Source organism: Aotus nancymaae, unplaced genomic scaffold (genome assembly GCF_030222135.1).
Source record: "Aotus nancymaae isolate 86718 unplaced genomic scaffold, 86718_ANA_hifiasm-v0.15.2.pri h1tg000032l_0, whole genome shotgun sequence".
Lineage (NCBI taxonomy): Eukaryota > Metazoa > Chordata > Mammalia > Primates > Aotidae > Aotus > Aotus nancymaae.
In genome coordinates this window covers 9597842-9625115 of record NW_026988445.1, presented here as the reverse complement: position 1 = coordinate 9625115, position 27274 = coordinate 9597842, and the positions used below count along the sequence as shown (strand labels likewise).

Genomic DNA, 27274 nt, shown 5'->3' with positions numbered 1-27274 from the left:
GCAACAGTAATCAGCCACGGACGCGCGCACGCAGTGTTTGAGCAGGCGCGCACGCACTGTCTGAGCACGCGCACGCATCCTCGCCCTCACTGAGACGCCCTGACGCGAGCCGATCTCTTCCATGGCTGCTGTCTACCCCATGGTAGATCAGGGACTCCTTGACGAGAGAGCATTCATTGCCTGTGGATCTGCCTACACCCTATCTAGTCCATAACCCGTGTCTCCAAACATTCCAGTTCACCGTCCAAGTCACAATTAGTTCCCTGAAGGGGAGTTCCCCCCGCCGGAAGCACAGGGACTCGGGCCCACATTCCTGGATGCCGCGATTATTACTCGGTATCTGTACTGAGAACGTGGATGCCTGGAACATCTGGGCTGCCTTTGAACTAGAACGGCTGGGTGATGTGCCCAGCCTTCCTCATGTGACTTTCTCAAGGGGGCAGGCCAGGTCGCCAGGGAACTGGAACTGTTTTTGAGAAGGCCACTGGCAGAAGTCGCCTCATCCACTGCCCAAGTACTCCGCATTCTCCATTCTCCAGGTCAAGAGTTAGTGGAGCGATTGAAATAGGAGCAAGGGAGGAGCAAGGCCAAAGAAGAGGAGGAAGAGTACGCAGACTGGCCAGGTAGGCTGGGGAGCCAGGGCTCCCTATTCTTGATCCTGACATCGGCTCTGGGTGTTTTCAGAGGAATCCTTGCTGGGTCCCATGCCTTAGTAGGTTTCTGTAACATGGATTGGAACTTTTTTTTTTTTTTTTTTTGACCTAGCTCACTGGAAAGTGGGGAAAGATCGTTAAAAGAATATTAAGTAGAAGTGTTTTCTTCGTTTATGAAATTGCTAAAAATGTATTCAATATACAGGAGACTTTCAGCTGCATGGTTCTTTATCTTAGGTTTTGGCGTAGAGTTTTTATGATTATCCACTTCATTTGTGTAGTGTTAAATTAGCAATTAGCAGGAGGCTGTTATCTGAGGCTTTGTCTGAACTGTGAGTTCCTAGGTAACAAATCATAGCCTAACTTAATAATGTCAAACAAATCGAAACTGTATTTTTTTGTAAAAAATAGCTGGGTTTCAGCCAACACAAACAGCTGAGCTTCAGCCAATCACAGGCAGTCTGTGCCATCACACCAAGCCCAAATAAGGCAATATTTGTGATTTCTGATATAGCCAATCCAATGATTTCTGTTCTTTGCCTCCGTATTCAGCCTATACAAGCCTGCTGATCACACTGTCTGGGTAGAGCCCTCTGAAGCTCTTTTGGTTTTGAGTGATGCCCAATTTATAAATCATTCTTTGCTCAAATAAACTCTATATGGATATATTTAATAACATTTAAAATAAATTAATGTTTAATTTATCTAAAGTATTTCTTTTAACAATGGTTATTAAAATATTTTGAATTACAATTTTATTTATTGATTAATTATGTGAAACAGCAATCCTGAGAGTTAGAAAAATATATTCCTCTCCGTGTTTTATAGAAACTGAGGCATAGAAAGGTAAAGTGACCTACCCAGAAAAGATTCATGATGAGAGTAGGACCTGATCCGGGAAGAGGGAACGGCGCTCTCTCTTTGGGTTCTTTTGTTTTTTGAGGGCTTAAACCCATTTAAATTTCAGACAGTTGTCAGTTACTGCAAATAAAAACTGGCTTCCCTCTCCTCGGACTACATGAAAGACTACATTGCCTGTTTCCCCCATCCCCATCTCAAGACTCACTCTCAAGGTTGAGTGAGCTTTGAGAGTAGTTCTAAATAGGCCAGAGGCCATCAAGAGCAAGTGCAGAATGTACTGAGTTCACTCTGCTAGCTACTCAAGCAAATTCCTTCAGATTCTGAAGGTTCCCCATCAACCTGAGAGCAAAAAATAAACCTTTGTTTTTTTAAAAGCCAGTGAGAATTTTGAAGTTGTTAGTTGCTGCAGCATAACCTATTTTGACTGACACAGAATCATAGAAATGAATTTAAAAGGTACACAGCATAATAGCATTAGAATTTTTTAATTAGAAAGAGCCCAAGGGATAATTTTCCATGGAGGAGGTTGAGGGCCAGGTTTTCTGACCTCTGTCTCTACTCAGAGTACTTTCTAGCTTCATATACTTTGAGTGCTTTTTTTCCAACTAAATTCTGGCTGGACAATGTCTCTTGGAGACCTTACCAGGTGGTCTTTGAGTTATCCATCTGATTATCTACTGGGATACCTCTAGTAATGGAAAATCTGTCGTACTCAGAAAACATTTACTTTCTTTTTTTTTCAGCAATCGGTGATTAAAAAGTTATTCTTTAAGCTAAGTTAACATTTTCCTGTAATGTATATTTAATTGTCCCTATTCTTTTCTTCAGAGCCACAGAGAACATGTGTCATTCTCTTTTTATGTAATCCTTTTGAATAATTTAAACAACATGAACTCTCTAAGTTCAACTTCTCCATGTTGAACACCCTCTAGTTCTTTCAGTCATTCCTTATGTTGAATTATTCTGAGGTCCTTTATCATTTTATCTTCCTTACCAGGACAGGTTGAGTCTTTCAATATACTGTTAAAAACATTGTACCTGAAAGTACACGTAGTATTATTAAAAGCGTGCTCTAAACTGTGCAAAATAAAGTGACACTGTTATGTTTGCAGTGTTCTGTTTCCATCAAGCCTAAATTTAACAATAACAAAATCCATCAGTTTTAGATCTGGATTCTTTCATTACCATATTAGCTACATTCTTAACTTGATGCCATTCACCAGTTTTAACTCCATGCTATTTCTGAACCCATCACAGTCCATAATATAAAGTTTAACTGGACACTGGCCAGGTGGAGTTCTGAGACGCACCAATGAAGACATCAGTCTGGTAGTAAAGATTCTTTGGGTTTAGTCATTAAGCATTTGCATTTTCTTTCAGCTGTGTTACCATTCAGTTGCACTACTCTAGCCAGATACACTATGAATTCCTTGACAAATTACAGACACATGATTACTTTATTCCCCTAACCTACCAATCTAGTGATAACCTGTCACCAAAGAACATATGGTTAGCTTGTTATGCTTTGCTTTTACTAAACTCATACTTGCCACTAGTGACCACTTCTCCATTTCTAAGCACACACAACCTGTTTTAGAATCCTACTTAGGATTACTAATATGCTTATTGGATTATCTACATCTTTCTCCTTTGGAAATATTATGCCATCATTTACCCAACATGTGTCCTATTCTCCATGTTTTCTTGAAGAAAACAGGCTGTGACTTGGCAGCACTATTAATATATAACCCCTAAGTATCCTGAGATGACATTTGTTACAAACAATAGATATAAACACACTGAGAGCAGCTCATGCTCTCTTACTTTTTTTTTTTTTTTTTTTACTTATTTTGGTGAATATCTGTTCTTATCTGAAAAACTGTTCCCCTAACAGAAAACAAATGTGAATTAGGAATTTAAGATTAAGAGTTTAAAATCTAGTGAATTAAACTACCTAAGGGTTACCCATTTTAGGGGGCTTGTTAATTTGCATGCAAATTTTTGTGCATATTTACTATACTGTACATTGCTTCTTTCCTTTTTTTTTTTTTTGAGATGGAGAGATGGAGTCTCACTCTGTTACACAGGCTTGAGTTTAGTGGTATGATCTTGGCTTACTGCAACATCCGACTCCCTGGTTCAAGCTCTTCTCCTGTCTCAGCCTCCTGACTAGCTGAGGTTACAGGCTTGCGCCACCACGCCTGGCTTTTTTTTTTTTTTTTTTTTTTTTTTTGTATTTTTAGTAGGGACAAGGTTTCACCATGTTGGTCAGGCTGGTCTTGAACTCCTGACCTCTTGATCTACCCACCTCAGCCTCCCAAAGTGCTGGGATTACAGGTGTGAACCACCGTGCAAAAGTGTGCTCTAACCCACTTTTTTTTTGTCCCTTTACCACTCAACATCTTCTCTTTCTCCCCACTTGCTTCCTCCTAAATGTTTTGCCATATTTGGTATATCTAGCTTCATCAGATTTTAAAAGTGATCTATAACCCTCACATCTTAAAGGAAAAGAGAAAATGTCTCTTATCTTTGTCTCTGGTGCTTAGCAGTAGAATTCTCAGTATGTAGTGGTATACTCAATACATTTTGGTTGACTGACTAAATAAATACTTAAATCTTGTTCCCTCTTTTCCAGTAAAAGAAGCTATAGTATTCTCATTCTTATTCATGCTCCAAATGTGTCTTAAAAAGAGTCCTTTTTCTCCCTTGAGCTCTTTTTAAGCTTTAGCTTTTCTGACATTATGCCTACATGCATATTGTACTCCTTTTCAAAGATAAAATCCATTGCTTTTATAATCTTTTTAACTTTGTTTACATGAGTTCACGTTGATTTATCTAATTAAAATAATTCTTCCCTGTCCTCGTGGGATGAACTTTATGAGTAGTTAAGAACCCATGGGTAGCCTTTAATGATGTGCCACTCAGCCCTTCCTTCCAGAAAACCTGTGGCAAGGAGCATAGTGACTGACAGTGTCCTGGCTGCCATTCCTTTGGGTCCATTCCTGTGGAAATTCCCTCAGGTTGCTCCCAGGCAGTGCCTGAAATGGTGAGGTTATTAGGAAAATGGTGGGGCTTCTAGAGCCAGGCCATTCTAGCCCAATGCTGGATAGGAAATTTCTGCTCAGGGATGGCCCATTTTTCAAAGCCACCCTAGGAGTTATCTTAGTGTAGTCTAGCTTGGTAACTCCACTCAGTAGGGTGAATTTGTCCCTTCCTCATTTCTCAGATATAATGAAGGGTGATTAAGTGGAAGAAAGGGGATCAGAGATCCAGGCCTGCCTTGTCAGTCGATTCCTTACCTTTCTAGTCTTTGGCTTTCCGGGTTCTTGCTGGGGAGAGTAGAGTGACCCAAGCCAAGTGCCATTTCCGGTATCTGAGCTGTCTCGTTCTGTGGGGAGCCAGGGAGTGACTGTACTTTCTTTTGCCCTGGGATGTTAGTTTTTTTCCTTTAGTTTTCATCAGCAAAATTGTAAAAACAGTTTTCGAGCTGATGAAAGCTACCTTTCTCCCATTTCAATATGTCTTTTTATATCCCTGTCCTATGTCTACTTGGGGAAAATGGTCAAACCTCAACGGGTGATTTGAAAGAACCAGACATTAAGAACTTTTGTGTTTTTATATAGATAGCTTTTTAAACATTTTCTTGGATGAGAAGTCAGCTTCTAGCATTGAGTAAGATGGGACCAGTTAGCAGGATGTCAAACACCAGTGCTGGTCAATGAACTTAGGGTCCTCTTTTCTAGGAAGGTTAGTTTCCAAATGATGTGGCAAGCAGGGTCAAACAGTAAAAACATAAAAGAAAACAAAAAATCCAAACCACTCGCGTTTGAAAAGGTAGGTTCTTTGATTTGTCCATCTGACCACTGAAGCACTGATGGTTAGAGGGATAGTGGTGACAAAATATAAAAGCCAATATTAGGGAAAATAGGGTTTCAAAAAGACAAACTATTATACAACTTATTGCCAGGTGTGGCTGTTGTGAGGCCATTGATGTGTAAAAAACTAAAAAATGTAGGTGATCATTTTTAATCTCTTTAATTGTGAAATCCAACTTCTTGTTCCATATTTATATAAATTTCTGTAATGAGTAAGCATGATGAGGCAGGTTTTGTAGTCTAAGAAATCATCTTAAGGCTTCTGAAATCACTTCATCCTGGCGGCCTTCTATTGTGCTGGTGACCTGGCCTCCCTCTATAAATCCTCTATTTGTGCTGGTTTCAGGGACAAAATGTCCATACGGTCTTTACATGTGGGTTTACAGAATAGATCTACATTGTAACCAACCAATTGCCTTATGTAATATCTCCCTCAACTTGGTTCTTGGAGATAAGTGGATTATAACTCTTTTTGCAGGACTTTGGATAAATACCAAGGAAGAAGGGACATTTCGAGGCATATGTTTTAAGATAGCAAAGCAGGTTTCATTTTCTCATCGAAGAAGCTCCTCCTGTATACCTAGTGTTATTATATATCAGAATGAACACACATGGTTACCTAGAATTACACAAGCCATGTAAACATGTCAGTTATCTCTGCATTTCTATAATGCTTCTAATATTTAAAACATTTTTGTGATTTACAACCTAAGGAACTGACTTCTCTAGACTTAATTTGATTTCCAGAAAAGCAAACATGGCTTATATTTAGACTAATCATAAACTGAAAGTTTAAGAAGAATATAATTTTTATGTCTATATGAGGATAGAAGAATCCACTGTATGTGTTTATTGGGGAGTGAAGGGGTGGCCACAAATATGTTTGAATGAATTATCTCAAAAGCAATAAGAGAGCAACACATAATTCAATGTGCCATAATAAGAGTAAGAAGCAAAAGTCAGAACAGTTGGGAGCTCCTGTTCCTGGGTTTTGTCACCATCCACCTTCTTCACTCCTTGCTGTCACTTCTTTTAGCTTTTGGGTTGAATGTCAGTTATCTTGGAAAAATTCCCTAACTAACCTTGCCCCATGGTGATTGCTCTCTTCCATTTCTGTTTAGGACTTATCAAAGCTTATTAAAGCTTTGGTACTGGATTGTCACATACTTGTTCAATGCGTATTTTTCCACTGGTTGTTTTGGGTAGGTAATGGTGGTGATGGTGGTAGTGGTGGTGGTAATGATGATGCTTTTCTGATCAATGAGAGTTTAGTAGACAGAAATCCCAAAACTCCTTCTGAGTAGGAACCTTGTGGCCCATTTCTCTTTCCACTCTTTTCTTTTCATTATCCTTCATGTCTAATATTTAATTGGTATAAAATAAGAAACGGGTCACTGGGTAAACACATTGGCTGCCTGGAACATGTTTCAGCATCTTTCTCTAAGTCCTTGCTACTCAGTGAGTGGTCTGAGAACGAATAACATGGACATTACCTAAGGGGCTTCTTAAAAATGCAGGATCTGAGGTCCTATCCCAGGACTGAACTATAAGTTATATTATTAGGAAATCCCTAGGTGATTCGTTTGCACATTACAACTGGGGAAGCACTAATTTAAAAGACACTCATCTTTCATCTCCACTTCTAGCACCTACTTAAATATACCACTTCATTGATGATTACCCACAGTATCTTGAATTATTACACAACTTTTCATCACTGTGGGCTTTGAAAACTCATGCAGAACCTAGTGTATTTTATACACTTTATGCTGCCTTGGGCCTTTCCATATTGCTTCATGTATGTTCATCTTATATCCTCCAGCCGACTGCAAGTTCCTTGAAAGCAGTTTCTGTTTTTTGTGTCTCTAAATCTTGTTGGTGCTATATCCATTGCCATACTCACTAGTTATTAATAGCTAATATTTGAGAACTATGCGTTAGATATTTTGCAGTGTGCTTCCTTGCATTATCTCATTGGATACTCAAAATAACTCTATAAAGTAGCTATTGTTCTTTCTTCATAATATAATGATAATACAGAGCTTTAGGGAATGTAGTACGCATTTGAGCTGGGACTCAAATCCATGTCTATTTGACTCAAGAGACTGACCTTTTAGCTACTGTGTGATACTGCTCACAGAATGTTGGTAAAGAAACAAAACTATGCTTAACCTAATACGTTGGAAGCAAAAGCTGCTTGCTCCTGGCCTAGATGCTATCCCGATAAAAATAGTTCTCAAATAAAGAAAAGCAATCCTTCTCTTCTACCGTCTCCATAATCTTTTCCACATCCCTCCTGTCCCAAGCTTCTCCCTCTTTCTGTATGTGTTAGGCCCCCTCTCCCATCTTCTCTCTCTTTTCGGTGAAGACCCTCATCCATATCCTATCCTTGCTAGATGGGCTTATCAGTGAGTCCCCCTGACGTCTCAGTCCTCTGAGAAAAGCATTTGGATCTGGCCTGGCCGAGGGGCACCACATGAGGAGCTTTTTCAGGTCACAGGCTGTCTGAGCTTTCTCCGCCTGAGTGGACGCGTTTGCAAAGTGGATGAATGACCTTTCATTCCCGGACACCCGGAGGGCCAATCAGTCTGTTCTTGCTCCACTGAGAAAACTGAATAAAGTGCTTGCCACTTGAAATGAGAGTAAAGCATAAATAAAAATAAACAAACCCCAACCCCCTCAAAGCTCAAACAAAGCTGAAGCACTTTGTGTTTTAAGGCACCCTGAGTCTGGCAGATGAAGAAGCCTTTTCTCGAGTTTCCTCCGCAATGTGAAAAATCACTTCACTGGAAAAGATCTCCGCCAGGCCAGAAAGCATGTGCATCCCAGCCGCACTCTGCCCCCGGCATGTTCTCTTCTCTCGGAAGTGCTGGGGCCATCGTTTCCACTCGGATGGCTGGCAGGATGCTTATGTAATCATCACCTGCCAGGAGCCACTGATATACATGCTTGTCCTGGACAACCACGCTACTTTGACAGACGTGATTGTGAGGCCACAGGGCACCCGGGACAGTTTTGTCAGAATAGATCCTGTAGGAAATGGACTCCAAAATGAGAAAGACAATGATCTTGGAGAAATTCCAATGGGAGAGAGACTGTTCTTTTGTGGCTCTGCCACCCAGCAGGTCCCCCAACTATCTGCTGATGCTACAGCAAAGTGTAGGTAACCACTACTTCTGCATTTAAAGGACAGTAAGTCAGACCCTGTATATATGACCATAATAAACAATTTCTATAATTTTGGTAACTTTGCATCAGATAATCTTCCTTAAATCTGCTTGAAAAATACCTGGATTAGGAATCTGGGAATCTAGATGGACCACCCAGCTCTGGAATTCCCTATCTTTTCAGCCTGAGGTAGATCACTGCCTTTCTGAGAGTTTCCATTTTCTTGCATGGCAGGTTAGAATAGTTTCACTGGCTTTTTGGGTAGCTTTAAATTATAGCATTTTTGAATTCCAGTGACCCCCAACTTCAGGCTACTGCTTTCTCAAGCTCATTTTATTCATCCCATCCTCAGGAGAAAAAGAAATGACTACAGTCTATAGCTTATATCACAACCTTCCTTCTGCATCTGCCTACACATGCAAATTCACCAGTGGCAGCTAAATCCATACACTTAGCAACCTTCCCAAGCTTATTGGACCCAAGTCAATGTACTTGTTGAAAACCTAATATAGGTCCATTTAATGGTTCATTCACATTGGACTGTATCACTTCCCTTCTATGAATAAGGAAGAAAATTAATTTTAAAATAATAATAAAACCTTTCAGGAAGAAATTGCCTTTGTACTCCAGCCACTGAACTAAGTGTTGAAATTCAATTAAATTGGAAAAGATCACAATTAAGATGCAATTTAATTATTTTTCATTTTATGTAAATGAGATTCTCAATCACAGTGCATTAACAATCTTTGTTTAAGCAGTTCATCAGTTCCCTATCTAAGTGCCGTTTTGTTACTTCTCTGCTAAATCCCTAATCTCACAAGCCAAATGGAAGAAATGTTTCTGGAAATTCAAAGACTGAAATAACCATGCCACCCAACATTTTCCAAGAATGCCATAGATAGACTGCTATACCAATTGTTTTCTAACTTGGAGCTTATTTTATTTCAAAGTTTACATGCAGCCAAGAGAACTTTGTAAAAAAAGACCACTCTCATTCAAATGCCTGGGAGAATTCTAAAGTGATATAAAAGACATTTCTACATCTTGTAGAAATTAATCCTTGTAGAAGTCTGCCCTCATGTAGTCAATTTTATGCTCTATGAAACATATATTTTTTTCAACATCTCAAGACAAAGAAGCAGTAGTCATTATTTCTATAGAAAAAAGATTAATTTGCAAATATCTATTGAGAATTCCATTTAGAATTAGTGAATTTATTTAAAAGCAAAATCACAAAGACCTGGTGATCTATTACTGCTGTTGCCGTCAGAATGTTGTCTAACAACCCACCCCAAATCTTAGTGGCTTTCAATAACAAGCCTTAATTCTCAGACTCATAGGTGTGCAGATGTATTGTGCTTCAGCTGATGGAGGCTGAATGTGGGCCGATAGCCCTGCTTCATGCTGTAGGTGTGGCTCCAGGCTAGAGGCTGGGTCCAGTGTGGTCCATATGTATTTTTGTGTGCTGAAGCTGAAGGTGCAGTAGTCACCAGGCCATGTCCTTCTCATGGTGAATCACTTAAAGACACAGGTCAAAACAAACTGTCTAAGCACGTTTCAGGTCTCTGTTAATCATTGGTCAAAGCAAGTCACATAGATGGTCCAAGATGGGTCCAAGGGTGGAAAGTAAACTCCATCCTTAGTAGGAAGGGAGAGAGTTTTTACTAAACAAACCTGAACTATTCTAAACATCTTTAGCTCAGATGTTTAAAAGCCAGAGGTTTTGGACACCTCTGATTCTAGAAGGACACTTTTTCTAGGTTTTGTACTGTGTTTATTAAAAATCGGTAGTATATAATGATATTTAAGTAAAGTAACTACCTCTCCAGCAGTTCGGTTTCATTTAGAACTTTCCTCTTAAAGCTCTCTGCTTCATTTTCTAGTGGATATGGCTAATATTTTAATAAGGAATTGGTAAGTGGAATGTTTATTTCAAGTCAATGTTAAGCTTAGAAATATCCCAAGATGACTTTGGGACCTCTAATCAACTTGGTGTCAAAAACTCTTGTAATTGATTTTTCTTATCTATGAATGACTTTTTTTTTCCATCAGGGAAGTAAGCATTTTACTCTTTTAGTATTGGAAAGATAATTAGCTTAATAAACTTACTTTTTCTCTGATTCTTCTGTTCTCTTTCCCTGTGCTCTTCGGACACCCTCCCCACAAATCATCAGCAAAAAGAAAGCTTAGAATCATCAACCATATATTAGCAACAGAATATATCAGCACAGCAAGCCTGACTCCAGGATGCATGTTTGTCTTTACCTCACTTTCCTTTTTTTATTTTTATTTTTTGAGACAGTGTCTAGCTCTGTCACCCAGGCTGGTGTGTAATGGTGTGATCTCGGCTTACTGCAACCTCCACCTCCCAGGTTCAAGTGATTTTCATGCCTCAGCCTCCCTAGTACCTGGGATTACAGGCATGCACCACCATGCCTGGCTAACTTTTGTATTTTTTTTTTTTTTTTTTCTTTTTTTTGAGACGGAGTTTCGCTCTTGTTACCCAGGCTGGAGTGCAATGGCGCGATCTCGGCTCACCGCAACCTCCGCCTCCTGGGTTTAGGCAATTCTCCTGCCTCAGCCTCCCGAGTAGCTGGGATTACAGGCACGCGCCACCATGTCCAGCTAATTTTTTGTATCTTTAGTAGAGACGGGGTTTCACCATGTTGACCAGTTTGGTCTCGATCTCTTGACCTCGTGATCCACCCGCCTCGGCCTCCCAAAGTGCTGGGATTACAGGCGTGAGCCACCACGCCCGGCCTGTATTTTTAATAGAGATGGGTTTCACCATGTTGCCCAGGCTGGTCTTGAACTCCTGACCTCAGGTGATCCACCTCCCTCAGCCTCCCAAAGTGCTGGGATTAGAAGCATAAGCCACTGCACTCATTCTGCAACTTCCTTTCGAAAAGAAAATGTTCTTTTGCCTAATGGGAGTACAGTTGTTTACTGACTTTCTTTTTACTAGGTCCTGTAGAGCAGTTTCTCAATTTTGGCACTAGTGACATTTTGGGCCAGATAACCCTTTGTTGCCAGGGCGCTATCTATGCGCTGTAAAGTGCTGTGCAGCATCCCTGTTCTCTTCTCACTAGATCCAGTAATACTCTCAGTTGTGACAAACAAACATGGCTCCAGTTATTGACAAATGCCCCCTGGGATAAAAACTGTCTCTGATTAAGAACCACTCTTTTAAGGTAACCAACATTTAATTCAGATACAGAGTATGAACATTTCTGAACTTATACTTTCTTTCTTTTTCTAAGTTCAGGGGTACATGTGCAGGTTTGTTATATGGGTAAACTTGTGTCATGAGGGTTTATTTCATCACCTAGGATTTTCTCCCTCCACCCTCCAACAGGCCACAGTGTGTGTTGTTCCCCTCTGTGTGTTTATGTGTTCTCAACATTTAGTTCCCACTTGTGAGAACATAAGGCATTTGGCTTTCTGTCTCTGCATTAGTTTGCTAAGGATAATGGCCTCCAGCTCCATCCATGTCCCTGTGAAGGACATGATCTTGTTCTTTTTATGGCTGCATAGTATTCCACTGTGTATATGTACCATATTTTCTTTATCCAGTCTATCATTGATGGGCATTTGGGTTGATTCCATGTCTTTGCTATTGTGAATAGTGCTGCAGTGAACATACATGGAGCACTTTCAATTAACAACAGAAACCTAACTAAACCCAACTAAAGAATATTATAATATAAATTATTTTTAACTGAAATATATTTCTGCTCATTAAGCAGTTTTGGAACATATATAAAGGATAGTCCTGCCACCCAGGGGGACTCCTGAAATTGGTGATTCTAAGTCATGGTCACTAATGAGACAGTTACACCCACTGTGTGCCAGGCATGTTCTGTGTGCTTTATGTACTCAGTTAATCCCCTCTATCATATGAGCTAGCTACTATTAATATTATCATTTTACTTAGAAGAAAACTGAGACATAGAGGGTGTAGGTAACAGAGCTGAGACCCCTCAGCAAGTAGGATTGGAGCTAGGATTGGTGCTGATGTGTTTCTGGAAGGAGGCCCTGCCCTCTGCATTCCATTGGGTCACACGTGTTGTCAGAGTTTAGGATTCCCCTCAGGACCTTTGGCACATTCTGTATACCAACAATTGCATCAAAAAGAGGAGTCAAATAAGGCTCCCTTTAAAAGGAAGCATAGTGATATTCTATCAGGTAGATTTTGCCACATCCTACATTAGTACTCCCACTTTAAGCACCAGCCTGGGACACCCGGTGCCATTTCCCAAAGGGTCACTATGTGGGCAAAGCAAGGAGATGCCCCAAGTGATTTGAGGAATTCCAAATCCTTTGTGAACTAAAATATCTACCCCTGCCCTACCAGAAGGACTGTATTTCTTACAAATTACAACTATGTGTCTTCAAGAGTACCCAAGATTGGATTGGGGTAGTGGTGTGTGCTGAGGGATGGCTGCTTGCCTGGAAGATGATAAGTGTGTTCTTCTTTATGGTGGTGCAAAGCAAGCATCATCACTAGGTCCCTCCACAACCTGGTGGTGTCCATCTGCATCATGTTCCTCAACAAGTGGATCCCTAACATGAACCTGACCCTGGTGCATCTTGTGGTCACCTGGCTGGGCTTGCACATCTGCCAGAAATTGGTTTGCCTCAACAAGTCTGCCACCCCAAGATCCTCCTTCTGCCCTCGCTTCTGTGATTACAAGGCCTTCACCAACCTCTCTCGAAGGGCAAATCCACAGGCATCCATCAGCTGATCAAGGCCATGTTTACACTGGTGATTATGGCCACGCAGACCCTCTGCCACGAAAAGGCCTTCTTCACCAGAATATGACTCAACACTGATTCCTGTAACTTTAGGTATAATCCTAAATTCTTCTTATGATATGAAGTTTTGTGTCCTTGGAATGGTGTTTTCTGCTCTCAGTGTTTTAGTTACATTCCTTTATCCAGTGTGGGCAAAAACCAAGCAGCATAAGTTGCAAGTAAACTCAATGCAGCTGCAGCACTGTCAAGCACCAATACCTTCTGCTGTTATTGGGTGCTGTGCTCTTCTTTGAGTCCGTGCATGGAGAGCAAGAAATATCTGGTCTCTGGTCAGTTTCTGCTTTGCCTATGGTGCAGCTATCCAAAATAATGGTTGCCATAGTGAAGTTATCCATTTACTGGATCACTGGGCACACTTCACCAGTCACCTATGACATGTTTGGGCACTTCGAGTTCTGACTTGCTTTACTTGGAGGACATGTGTTATTTAAAGATCCACTGTTAATTAACCAGAGTCTTGGCATTTTATGTAGTTATTTGGTATAAGAATAAGAGCCTATATTCATTTTATACTCTATAAACAGGAAGGAAGAAAATGTAAATTGCTACAAAGTACTCAGTTGGGTTTTTATAATGAAAAGAAAGTCACTTCAAGAAGATACAAAATGTTAAGCCAATTACTTTCAAAGAAGTAAAAAAATACATTATAAAATTTATTGAATGGTAGTTTGCAAGATGTAACAGAAAGGACATTTTATTCTAAAATACAATCTATTTTAAGCATACTTTTTGTAACTTAATCCTTTAAAATGAAAATTGTTCATGCTTCTTTTCAAATATGATTGTATAAATTATAACCACCCATGTACTACATTACATTCATATATTTACTTACCCTAGCATATAGTCTTATTCATTCGTACCTGGTGTCAGGCCCTATTCAGGACACAGAAATCAGTTAGAACCCATCGTTGGCCAGGGGGTTTCCTGGCCTAGCAATCCCAGTGTCTGAGCTTCTCATTTAAGGCCTCCTCCCACCTGTTCTTCCCACAGCTTGTCCTATTTTAGTTAGTTTTGCTCTTTGGCAGCCTCACAGTACAGCCTGATCACACAGTACAGCCTGATCTTCCACCAGGCTTTCCCTGACCCTTCTCTGTCCTCACAGTCCAAATCTCCGCATCTCAGGATTCAGACTCGAGACAGGTATATCCTTAGCAACCTTCCGAACAGAACTCCAGAGGCCTGCATATGCACTGCCTCTCTTCCCCTCATCCAGGTGACCATGAGATCATCAATGGTGTTCCACCCTGCTCCAGTCTTCTGCAATGTGATAGTGCAGGTCCTCTGAACAGGAACTGGAATCAGCTTCTTCACTCACTGAACCTCCATGGACTGTGGGACTTGCCTTGGCATATGGGATGTTAGCAAACATTATACAAGCAGAGGCTTGAAAAACAGTTGCAATTTGGGGTTTGCCCTCTTGCTGCTAATTGAAACCGTAAGAGGACCTTGCAATTAAGGCCAAGCTAGCCTGTTGTCCATGTAGCAAAGCTAACTTTTAAAGTGAATCAATCCTTTCTGTTTCATGGTCCTTGGTTTTTGGTTGGGCTGGAGACTAAAATCAAGTGTGATATTTAGAGTATGAGTTTTAGAGTCAGATGAACCTGAGTTCCAATCCCAGCTCTACTCCCTACATGAACAATCCAGGCAAAGTTTTGTTTTCCTTTCAAACAACTAAGCATCCACATCCACAAGGACAAAAATAAATATTAACCTCTTTGGGCTATTGTGATGATTACACGAAATATTATAAATAAGATCTCCAAGTCATTATCTGGTTCTTAATAAGAACTGAATGAAAATATTGATTGCTCTTATTATTGTTTCTGTCACTAAAATTTTGTGATTCCAATCTCATCCCATGACCATCTTCTCATTCAGGAATATCTTTCTCCATCATCCCCAAACCCTTGGGAAGCTCTCAAAAAACCTCAACTCTCAACTCGTACCTATTTAACCAAACATAATTTTTCTCACCTTTTTATTTTGGAATAATTTTAAATTTACGGAAGAGTTGCAAAGACAGTTCAGAGAACTTCACAGAGAGCATCCTAATGTTAGCATTTACACAACCATGGTCACTTGTCAAAACAAAGAAATTTTCATTAACGAAAATAGTCTCTTTGGATGTCGCTGATTTTTCCGTAATTTCCTTTTTCTGTTCTGGTATTCAAGCTAGGATAACATGTTGCTCTTAGTCGTCCTGCCTTTTTAGTCTCCTCCAATCTGTGACAATTTCTCAGTCTTAACCTTGTTTGTTAGGACCTAAACATTTTTTTTTCTTTTTTTTTTAATTGTATTTTAGGTTTTGGGGTACATGTGAAGAATATGCAAAATTGTTGCATAGGTCCTAAGCATTTTTGAAGAGTACTTGTTAGGTATTCGGTAGCATATCTCTAATTTGGGTTTCTCTGATATTTTTCTCATGGTCAGTTTGAGATTATGGGTTTCTAGAAGACCACAGAGGTAAAGTGTTATTGTCATTACATCCTATAAAGGATGCTTGATATCCACATGCCTCATCCCTGATAGTGTTAATCCTTATCATCTGGCCAACTGAGTGTTTTCCAGGTTTCTCCACTGTGATGTTACATTCCCACCCATGTCCAGTCCCCAGCCCTTTTTATATTCTATTCTTGGGAAGCAAGCCACTAAGCACAGCCTACTCTCAAGTGATAGGGAGTTGAGCTCCATCTCTATAAATAACAAGAATTATTTGGAATTCATCTGTGTGTGATATTTGTCTCTTTTCCACATTTATTCAATCATGTATTGATATCAGTATGGACTTTTGATGTTTTATTCTCTGGGTTATAATCAAATAATGTTATTTATTTTGCTCCTCAAATTGTTCTAACTTTAGTCTTTAGAATCTCTTTAAGTTGGCTCCTGTGTCCCTTTGACATATCCCATTATTTTGTAGTTTTGAGTACTTCCTTACATTATGACACCTTAATAAGAGGCTCCAGATTCATCTTATATATTTCCTGCTGCAGCCCTAGAATCAGCCATTTCTCCAAGTATCCCTGGTTCCTTATTAAAGAATAGTATTAGAAGCCAAGATATGGGTGCTGGGTGTGTTCATTGCTACTGGGGTATTATTGTTTCTAGGTCACCTCCATGGACAGAGATAGGATATGTATGTATTTATACCACCCATATATACATATATATTTTTTAAATTTTAAATATTTCTAAATCTATGTGTGTGTTGTGTATGTACACAAGCATGAGCTCATATTCTTTGACTCTAATCTTGCATCACAGGATTCACTCTAGCCTTCTCTCATTGTTTATTTGTAACTTCTTTCTTTGACAGTAAGAACCTTGACTCCCATTATCTGTGATTTATGTATTACTATTTACTTGTTCAGTTTTAGCAAACATGTAAAGTGGTTTCAGAATTGCTTCCTTGTTCTCCGATTTCTTTTTACATTGTAATCTGTTCTTGTTTCATGGATGCAGTATCTTCTTTCATTTTTCGAGGACATTATTCATAATTTTCTAGTTTTCTTTCTTTTTTGTCCTTTTAATTGATCTCTCTCTCTCTCTGTGCATTTACATGTGTGTGCATTGTGTAACGTGCATCATATGTGTCTTGGTATCTCTTTCCATGATAAATAATTATTCAAATGTTCAATTTAGAAGAAACTTTATTCCATGACTCCAGTGAGACAATATGAGCATTAACAACCAAACAAAATATACTCTAATGAACAAGGGAGGAGGTACTTATATTATGGAAGGGATCTGCTGCTAATGAGCACCCAGCATGAGTTGGGCATTTCTTTTTGGTCATCTTGACAACAACTTGGTGACGTGCATCTTGTCTTTTTACATTTCTGTTGTACAAAAGCAGAAATCATATAAGAGGTTAAATAATTTTCCTCATGTTACCATTAATAAGTGATGAATTCATTAATAACTCAGGTTCAAACACCAAAAGTAGTGCCAGCTGCCATTATTCCTACTTAATTCAAAAAGTGGTGGGGGAATGTTGAAAACAAAAATGAAATTGTAAGTGGAGAATATGTTTGAAGATGGGTGTACAACTCAACTTCAATACACAGTTCCCAGCACATTTAAAGGTGAATGGGGTGGATGGGAAAAACAGAATCATCTAACCCTATGGTTAAAACTGCAAAGGTGATTAAAGTGCTGAATCACATATATCAATGGCTCTAAGCTGCAGAGGATGAATTAGAACGCTGGACAATAAAGATATTGAAATGACAGGCATATCTCAGAGCCTGGTTGTAAAGCAGATAGTTGGGAAACTGTGGTTTCAAGTTGCTAGGAAAGCAGAAGGAAGAGTTTGCAGGGCAGTGTTGAGTCTGAGAGAAAGTTTGCAGTCAGGGAAAGCTATGTTGCTAGCTCATGGCAATGCCTTCTTGTAGTCGGGAAGCAACTTGTTTGCAGCTTAAAGATGTTACCACTGTCTGTTATTGAGGAGATGGAACTTTGCCAGCTCAGTGGGAGTTCACTCAGGAATAAGATCTAGTACTTCTTACCTTTAATTTCTCCAACTTGGGTGGATGTGACCTCATCTTTTCATACTTCCCATCTTTCAATTTACCACACTTGAAAGTTTGAAGAATACATTGTGCTCTCATTTTCCCCAATACCTTACATATCACACAATTACTACATCATGCTGCTTCAGCCAGGAACATCTTTCTCTTCCCCATAAAACCCCTTACCTCCACCTGACCAACTCCCACTTAGCATTTGGGCTCTGGGAAGCCTTTTCTCCATATTCAAGATTGGAATGCTCCCCCATCACGAATACACACGCGTGTGTGCGTGCGCGCACACACACACACAGTGTGCCAAGGAAATTTGCCTCCCTTTGCATTCCTTATACTGCATTCTAGAAAACTGTACAGATCCAAATGCTTTATCCACAAGCATAACATCCCCAAATCCCTGTAATCTAGATATTTTAAATGTTAAATTTAGTGCAAGCTTACTCCATTTGGTGAGAATAGTCATGCATTTTGCCGCCAAAAAGGTGTGTGTGGCTGTGGAGGGCTGTGTGAGGTTTCACTGGGGGTATGAAAAATATAAAATATAGGCACCATCTTATCTTTCTAAATGTGTAATTATGCTTTATGCTGAACTGTATCTGGCCATAAGAGTGTTAGCTAAGTGATGATGTGTCCATCCTGCACTGCCTTCTGTTGTGTGCTGAAGTGCATTATATTGTGCATATTAGATAGAGTTCACTACTCAAGTCCTCCAGGACAATGACTATATCCCACTCAACACTATATCTCCTTTTCCTATTATGGTGTCTGTACATAATTAGTGTGTTCAATACATGAATGAATAAAGATTGAGAGTCATAGTCAATCCCCAGGTTCATTTGCTGTCCCTGAACTCCCCAAGACAGAGAATTTCAAATGAACTAAGAAGACTGGATAATGTAGAAGAAATTGTAAAATACATTTGTACTTGAAACATAGCAACTTTCATTCATGCATTCATTCATGAATTTATTCAACAAACGTTTATTGTTCAACAACTCTATGCCATATAATAAGCTAAGCCATAGAAATATTGGAACAATAGCAACAAGAAGCAATACTAACAAAAAAGAGAGAAAGCAGAAAAATTCAGAAAGAGATAAAAGACTTTGGCATACACCAAGGTTTTCATTCAAATGAGGCACTTATTCTCCCTAAGTATGAAACATGTCTATTTTGAATTCTTAGTCTGAGAAAAAATTTGTGTTAGCAATTCACTATTAATTTTTATATCATTTTACTTAGGGATAACAAACTATTTCAGTAACTCATTTTATAAGAACTAAATAGTTCTTTCTCTTTGTAAAGTATTATCTCATAATGAATTTTACTTCAAATATTAAAAAATCTGGGAATCTGTTATCCATTAGGGTTTAGCCCATAAAACTGAAATGACTTCAGATTAATTTTAGAGTTAAGTTTAGCACAGTGTGTTAGAGGCTTACACATCTCTAGGAAGGCTGGAGGAGTAAAAATCAGTAAAGCTGATTTCTAAATACCAAAAAGTTCTGGAATAGCAGGGGAGCCACTAGCAATGTGGATGATTCTTAGGAGGACATGCAAAGCACCGAAACCTGAGAACTGTTGCTACCTGTCACAACAAAAGGGGTGATTCCCAAGAAGTCTTCAGAAAAATCATCTGCAAACCTCGCCCGTATCTTCCTGTAATATCTATAGTAGAATGGTCTTCTCTTTCACATTCTGTATCTCATGTAAGCACCTCTCATTGGTGGAATTTACCCAAAATAAGTCTGGGAAATGTAGTTTCTAAACTTTAAGACTCTACAGTAAATGTGATAGTTGAAAAGTAATGTTAGTATTAAGTATCAACAGGCAATATCTACCAACGTATACCTTCCTCATAGTTGTTATATTTTTACACAAACATTTCATCCCAATTTCTCTCTAGGCCTCCAGGAATTATAAAACAGGAAGAGGACAAGAGCAGGTAGTTTTCTTCACTGAGGATGGTTTATTTTGTTTTCTGACATCTCTCTCTCTCTCTCTCTCTCTCTCTGTGTGTGTGTGTGTGTGTGTTTAACAATCTAAGAGAGTTATAGTGGCAATATGAAAACAGATGTAATAGAATGATCTGTGATAAACTTTCTGTGGAGCCGAAGTGGATTAAGTCCCAAATATACACTAATTTATATGGGGGAAATGTCAGAATTACATGTAGAATTCAAAGTAGACTGAATTTATGTGGCCATTTCTTATATTTGGGTGCTCTTGGATACCTGTAAAAGAATGCAACTACATGTACCTTGAAGTCTTTCTGGACTTCTGATACATTTTAGAAAGCTGAGGGGGAAATGGAATCATACAGGCAATGAGAGAATATAATTAAGAAATCAAATATTCCTCAGTTGCTTTGGAAACATTCTCCTTTTATTTGATGCAGAAATTTGTAAAACTGGCTATTAGAATATATACTAAAGGGCTGCTCTTGTCTTGGTCTCGGCTTATGCTTTTTTGTGAAATATATATATTTGTCTTCTTCTCTGTTTTCTGACACAGAGCTCCTAAATCCTTTGGAATTTTATGGGTGATAGAAGCATCTTTTGTTCTAATGAGGTGACTCTTAGTGGGACCCTAGGTATCATCAGGATGGGGACCAGTTGCCAAGGGAACCAAACACATGATTAAAAGTTTGGTGCTTTCAGCCCTATCCTCCAACCTCTGGAAAGAGGAGAGGAGCTAAAGTTTGAGTTGATCATCAATAGTCAATGATTAATCAATTATACCTATGTGTTGAAGCCTCCATAAAAACCCAACAGTACAGGGTTTGGAGAGCTTCCAAATAGCTGAACACATGGAGGTTCCTGGAGGGTGGCTCACCCAGAAAGGGCGTGGAAACTCTGTGTTCCTCCTCCCGTACCTTGCTCTATGCATCTCTTCCATCTGGATGTTCATTGCTATCATTTGTAATATCCTTTATAATAAACCATTAAACATAACCAAAGTGTTTTCCTGAATTCTGTAAGCCACTCTAGCAAATGACTCAGATCAAGGAGGGGGCTGTAGGAACCCTGATTTACAGCCAATCAACCAGAAGCACGGGCCACAACTTGGGCTTGCAACTGGTATCTGAAGTTGGCCCGGGGTGGGGGCGGGGGCGGTCTATAAACTGAGCCCTCAACCTGTGAGGTCTGACCCTATCTCCAGGTAGACAGTATCAGAATTGAACTGAATTGGAGGACATCCAACTGCTGTCCATGGGAGATTCTGCCAGGCAATTGTTCAGTGTTTGGGGATCTCCCCTCCCCCGCAACAAACATACTCATCTGGTGTCAGAAGCATAGTAGGAGAAACTGAATTTATCTTTTCCTGTATCCTCACAGCTTACCTAAATTCAAGTGTTTAGTAAAACAACTAAAAGTATATTTAATTCTAAGCAGTGGCTTTAATGTCAAAATTGAAGAGAAATAAGTAGACTTTTCTTTCAGGCTTTGTTCATATTGACTGTTCTCTAGTAATAAAAACCTAAACCAAAAGCAACCCTGATCATTAGACATGATATTCAGATGCTTGAAGTCATGAGGAGTAAGCAATTTTCTGCTAGTGTATTTAAAATGAATGCTCAGTTTAATCAATTCTGCCTTTACATTTTTCAGTCCCTTAAAAGGAAAGGCAACCTGCAAACTAAACTCCATAGATGCTCCAAGTTATCCAGGGCATATTCAGCAAATTAAAATTAATATTAAACATCATTATATTGAAAAATCACGTTACTCAGCAAGCCTCCAAAAGGTTTCAGATCTTTTGAAGTGATCCATTTTTCTCCAAGATTCATAAGCTGCCTGTCAATTAATTTAATTGGATATTTATTGAAATTAATGGCAGCTGCAGCCGATTGAACAGGCTTTACTTTAGGTTTTGTTTTTATTTTTTATGGTTGTTTTCCCTTCCGTTGCCTTTCCATGTTTATGCTGATGAAACCACAAACAAAATGGGGAAAGCTCTGCCATGGAATTGAAAAACGGATTTCTCACCACCCCTCACAAAATGGGAAAATATTGCCAATAATACATTACCTCCCATCTCCAGTTCATCACATTCAGAGTATTTAAAAGCCCATTTTCACAGGAAGCCATTCTACAGCGTTGAGGGTGAAGGGCAGAAGCTTCATGGACTCACAGCCTGTGTCCAGATCCCTCCATGCATTTGCCTTGTCATCCGAGCAAGTTCCTTAACAAGTCTCAGTTTCCCCACTTGCATATTAGAACTGATAATAGTACCCTTGGGCTTAGAAACTGCTTAGCATAACAGTTGAAACCTCAAAGTAGTTCCTTAAGATTTGTTATTATTATTTGGTTCTCTACTGGGTAAATAAAATAATGTGGTTATATTTTATTCCTCTTGAGATTAACAAACAACTATACCTGTATATCTACAATGGAAATACCAAACTCTGCTTTAATGTGACAAATAAAAGCCTGGAGAAGTGGGAAGTCTTGCTGTAGGAGAAGGGAAGATGCTTTTTGTTTGTTTGTTTCTCTTTCCCTCCACTCCTCTACCTCCACTTGTATTGTGCCATGTTTTATAGACTTCCTCTGGGGTTCTAAAGACCCTAATACCCAAATAGAAGGGGCAATGTAGAGGAAGTAGGAGGCTGTAGAGGACCTCTTTCTAGAATGGATATTTTTTTGGGACTTGTGGTTAACTTCATAATTATTTTTCTAATCTCTCCTGCCTGCACACTTTTATTTATTTATTTATCCAATATTCACCACTATGTACCAAGCGTGAAACTAGGTGATGGAAATAAACATTTATTTGGTTAGAAACCAAATCCTCGTAATCCTGCTCACTAGTGAAAGCAACAATATTAAGACACCTAATCCTTCTAGAGGCACGTAGCATGGTGGTTATGAGTTCAGCGTCTCCATCTAAACTCTCTTGGTTTGAATCCTGGCTTTCTGACTTAAACTTTGATCAAGTTACTTCACCTGTCTATGCTTCACTTGCTCATCTGTAAAATGGCATTTTAAGTATAAAACAGGTTTATGTATACATAACCCCTGGAATAGTGCCTGGCTTATAGTTAACATTAAAAAAAATGTTTCTCATTATTACTATCATGGCTCTAAGGTTTCTATTGGGATACTGTAGAACAAAGATAAGAGGGAGCAGAATAAAGGAAAAATTTATTTCTGGACACAATAGGTGCCTCAGGGGACACCCAATTGGAAATCATCAATCAGTATTTGGCTGATCACACAGGTTTGGCTCTGCAGCAAGTACTGAGGGCGAGAGCTAAAGATTTGGGCATCGGCATTATTCCACAGAGGAGTGGAGGTCAATCATGGGCATGAATGGAGCCACCAGGAAGAGTGTGGGGGGCAAAAGGATGAATGACTGAAGATATCATATATTCAACAGCAGGGTGGAGGTAGAGGAGCTTGGGGAATGAGAGGCTTGATTGAAGAGGGAAGGCCATGGGAGGCCTGGGAGGGAAGTGTGTGGATGTGTCAGGGGACCCAGCCTATGAGTTGCCTCGGCCCCACTGCATTTAATTCTCAATCATCTTCTTCCCAGTTGTGATTAACTTGGTAGAAAATAATTAAGGGCCCAATAAGCATGTGCAGAGAAGGGTAGAAACAGATGGGGTGAGAGGAGGAATGACCCAGGTCCTGCTTTTCTGAGCTGCCTCCCCTTCATACACACATCATGCCCTTAAGAACACCTTCTGGATTTAAAAAAACAAAACAAAACAAAACAAAACAAAAACATACACACACACACACACACACACACACACACACACACACAGAAAAACAGCACTTCTGTTTTCTTTAACAGTTTGGATAGTCTTGACTTCAGATCTTCAGTCCATCAGACCACATGTCAAACGTCATACACATCAAACACTGTTAAATATTTATGCCCCAAAACTTGCCTTGGGAATATGGTCATTGTACACAGGGGAAACTTCTAGTTTTCCTAACTTTCTTCCATCATTCAACTAGAGTAACTTCCATGTGCCTGAATTGGGGAATCAGTGGTGAACAGGGTCTAGAAAAGATGGATTGTTAAATAATTGTGAATATAAAATTATACTGGGGGAATGATGCAGCCTTGAGAGAAGGCAGCAGTGGAGGGGATTTGGAGCTTGTCTGAACTATCCAGAAGAGACTCCTGGATGAAGTCATTTTATGTTAAGAGCTGAAAAAGAAATACATTTTAAAAGGCAAAAGATTTATTTATTCTGAAGAGAAACCAAAGCATAAAATAAATATATTTTAGTTTGAGGGGATGAACAAAATTAAAAGTGCTCCTGACAGAAGGGTAGGATGTGCAAAGGCCTGGAGGCAGGGGAGAGTGTGACAGAGGCTTGAGTAGCTGAGATTAGCCCAGTGGAGCAGGGGCATCTCAGGGCTTAAGGGAAAATGGGGCAGAGAAGGCTGAAGATGGTAGCACAGGCTGTATCATCAGGGCTGAGGGGCTGGAGTATATAGGACTTGGTGATTAATTGTAGGGAGGAAGCCAGAGTGACTCCAAGGACTTTAGATCTCTAACAGTTTGGTGGTTAATGAGGTTATTTTCTAAGACAAAAAAATGCGTAGAAATATCCAAAGAAGTACCAATATTTAAGAGACGAGTCAAGAGGAAAAGTTGAGATATAAAACTAAAAGGGAATTCCAGAGAAATAGGAGGAAAACCAGGAAAATGTGAGGTTGTGGAAGCCAAAGGAAGAAGGGACTTCAGGAAAAAGAAACTGATCACCAGAACCTCTTGCTGTAAGCAAAGTGATAATGAAAAAAATATGCATTGCACACAGTAACATGGAAGTGGAAGGCAAGTGTGACAAAAGCAGTTTGGGAGAAGCCCCTCATCCTGGATGTAGAATGGAAGGTTAAGAAGGAGACATATCACACCTGTAATCCCAGCACTTTGGAAGGCTGAGCGGGGTGGATTACCTGATGTCAGGAGTCGAGACCAAGCAACCAACATGGTGGAACCCCACATCTACTAAAAATACAAAAAAAAAAAATTAGCTGAGCATGGTGGCGAGCATCTGTAATTCCAGCTACTCAGGAGGCTGAGGCAGGAGAATTGCTTGAACCCGGGAGGCGGAGTTACAGTGAGCTGAGATCGTGCCACTGCACTCTAGACTGGGCGACAGAGTGAGACTTGGTCTCAAAAAAAAAAAAAAAAAGAGAGACAGCTAAGTAGAAAGTTGGCTGAAGAAATTACTCTGTAAAGGAAGAAGAGACAAGGACCCTGGAGTTGAAGCAGAGTGGTATCTTATATTGTTTTTCATATGTGAGAGTCTTGAGCATATTTAAATTCTGAAAGCACAAACTGAAATCTAGAGATGAAGATCCAGGAGAGACAGATTGCAGCTGTTAGCGTGAGATGCTTACAACAGTGGGTGGGGCTGGGATCCAGAGCCCAGTCAGAGGTAGGAAGATGGATACTTTGTTCACCTCACATGAGGGAAGCAGTCAGGTAGGACGGGAGGAAGGCTAGCATATGTTGCCATGGAGTCAGGATGCTGCACACTCTCAGTGTTTCCTCTGATGAGGAAAATACATGAGCCAGGATCCTGGCAAAAACCAAATCATCAGAGTGCATAATGGGGAGACCACTTAATAGATGTGGGACTAAGGTTAAAAGGAAGCATTCAGAGACTAACAGCACCAGAAGCTATTACACTGTTAGTGTTGAAGGGACAACGGTAAGAATAAGTGCAATTGAATACCAGTGAGATCAGAATCCTTGGAATAGGGGCCGCCCAGCAGAAGCTGAAGTCATGAAGTGATGCAGATACTACTAGAGGTAACACCAAACCAGGACACACAGAATATTGTTCATCTACCAGTGGTTTCCACTGGCCAAACCTGAACAAAAGGCAGATGACAAGGAGCCTGGGACCCAGAGAAGTGCAAAAAATGTACATGTAGAAGGGAGCAAGTAGAGAATAGCCATCATGGTAAAGGATGAGATAGTTATCTTTTGAGAATGTAGGAGAAGAGTCATCATTCCCAACCCACCCAAGGCTCTAGCATCATGTGGCTTTGCACAGCCTGCTAAGAAGGCTCAAGACTTTCAGGGTCTTCACATTTCAGTTAGAATTTACAGAAGTCTTTCTTTAGGTATCTATTCTAATCCTGACAGTTCTGTCCCCAGGGAAGTAGAAGGGAGGTGCATATCAACTCAGTTCTGGGAAAAGAAGTAGAGAAAAGACTAGGAGTAACTTGGCCTCTAAGATGTTTTTAAGATCAAAGTAAAACTTTCAAGTTATTCTACTCAGATATAACTCTTGACACAATATGTTTCTTGCTCTTTGACTCTTATGTCCTGATATTCACATCTTTGTATAATTTCCTCCTACGAGGATTAATCTGTGTAGCTAATAGAATAAGGCACAAGTGAGGGTAAACATCACTTCTGAGATTAGATTATAAAAGACATTGTGGCTTTCACTTGGTCTCTCTCTCTCTGTCTCACTCTCTGTCTGTCTCATCACTTTCTCTAAGAAAGCCATATGCCATGTCACAAGCAGTCCTCTGGAAAGATCTACAGAGATCTACATGGTGAGGAACTGACACCTCCAGCCAGCAGCCATGTGTGTGAACATGGAGGCACATTCTTTAGCTCTAGCCAAGCCTTCAGATGATGGTTGCCAAGGCGAATATCTTGGCTGCAGCTTCATAGGAGGGGCTAAGCCCAAGTACTCCTACTCCCAGATTCTGTGTGCAACCTTGCAAAATAATTAATGTTTGTTGTTTTAAGCTGCTAAGTTTTAGGATGCTTTGTTATGTAACAACAGATACCCAGTAGAGTGACTGACAAATCCTCCCCAGTGCTGATCATATTGTCTGCTTTCTTCCACATGGCTTGTCCAGAAATGCGGCCTCATCCTGCCACTCCATCTCCCTGAGCTGGTGACCCGCTTATCTGGAGTACAAGCTGATCAGGAGTATGAAAGCACCACTCGCCATTATCCAGCAGGGCTCAGGGCACACTTCCTCGGTGGTCAGTGGTACCAATGTCCTGCAGTTAGCATGGCAGCTTTAGCAGGGGTGGGTCCCTTGCTCCACTCCACCTCCCAGCCCCTTCACTTGACATCGTGTGGCCCAAGTTCTCTTCTTAGATCATCCAAGTTCTGTAATGTTGTATTCAAGACCATTACTGCATAAATAATCACTAACTTTGTTTCCCAGTTTGCAAAATTATAAATGCACAAAGTCAACTGAGAAATTTATAATAAATGATGATTTCTGGGTCTTCCCTAATCTGAATCTCTACATATGAGATCCAGGAGTCTGAATTTGTAGCAAGTTCTTCAAGTAGCTCTGATACAGATGATGCATGGAGCTCATATAGAGAGACACCATTGTAGTTATTTCTCTGTGCTGTCTTGTTTCTC

At 39.9% G+C, this 27274-nt stretch overlaps 1 long non-coding RNA gene across 1 annotated transcript in view; it reads left to right on the top strand.

Annotated features, from left to right (window-relative positions):
* Nucleotides 1-487: 487 nt before the first annotated feature.
* The window catches only part of LOC135277425 (uncharacterized), a 372506-nt gene continuing 345719 nt past the window's right edge, over nucleotides 488-27274 (top strand). Inside the window, exon 1 of the long non-coding RNA XR_010345024.1 lies at nucleotides 488-623. This is a non-coding gene — a long non-coding RNA (uncharacterized LOC135277425). The remainder of the gene's footprint in view (nucleotides 624-27274) is intronic.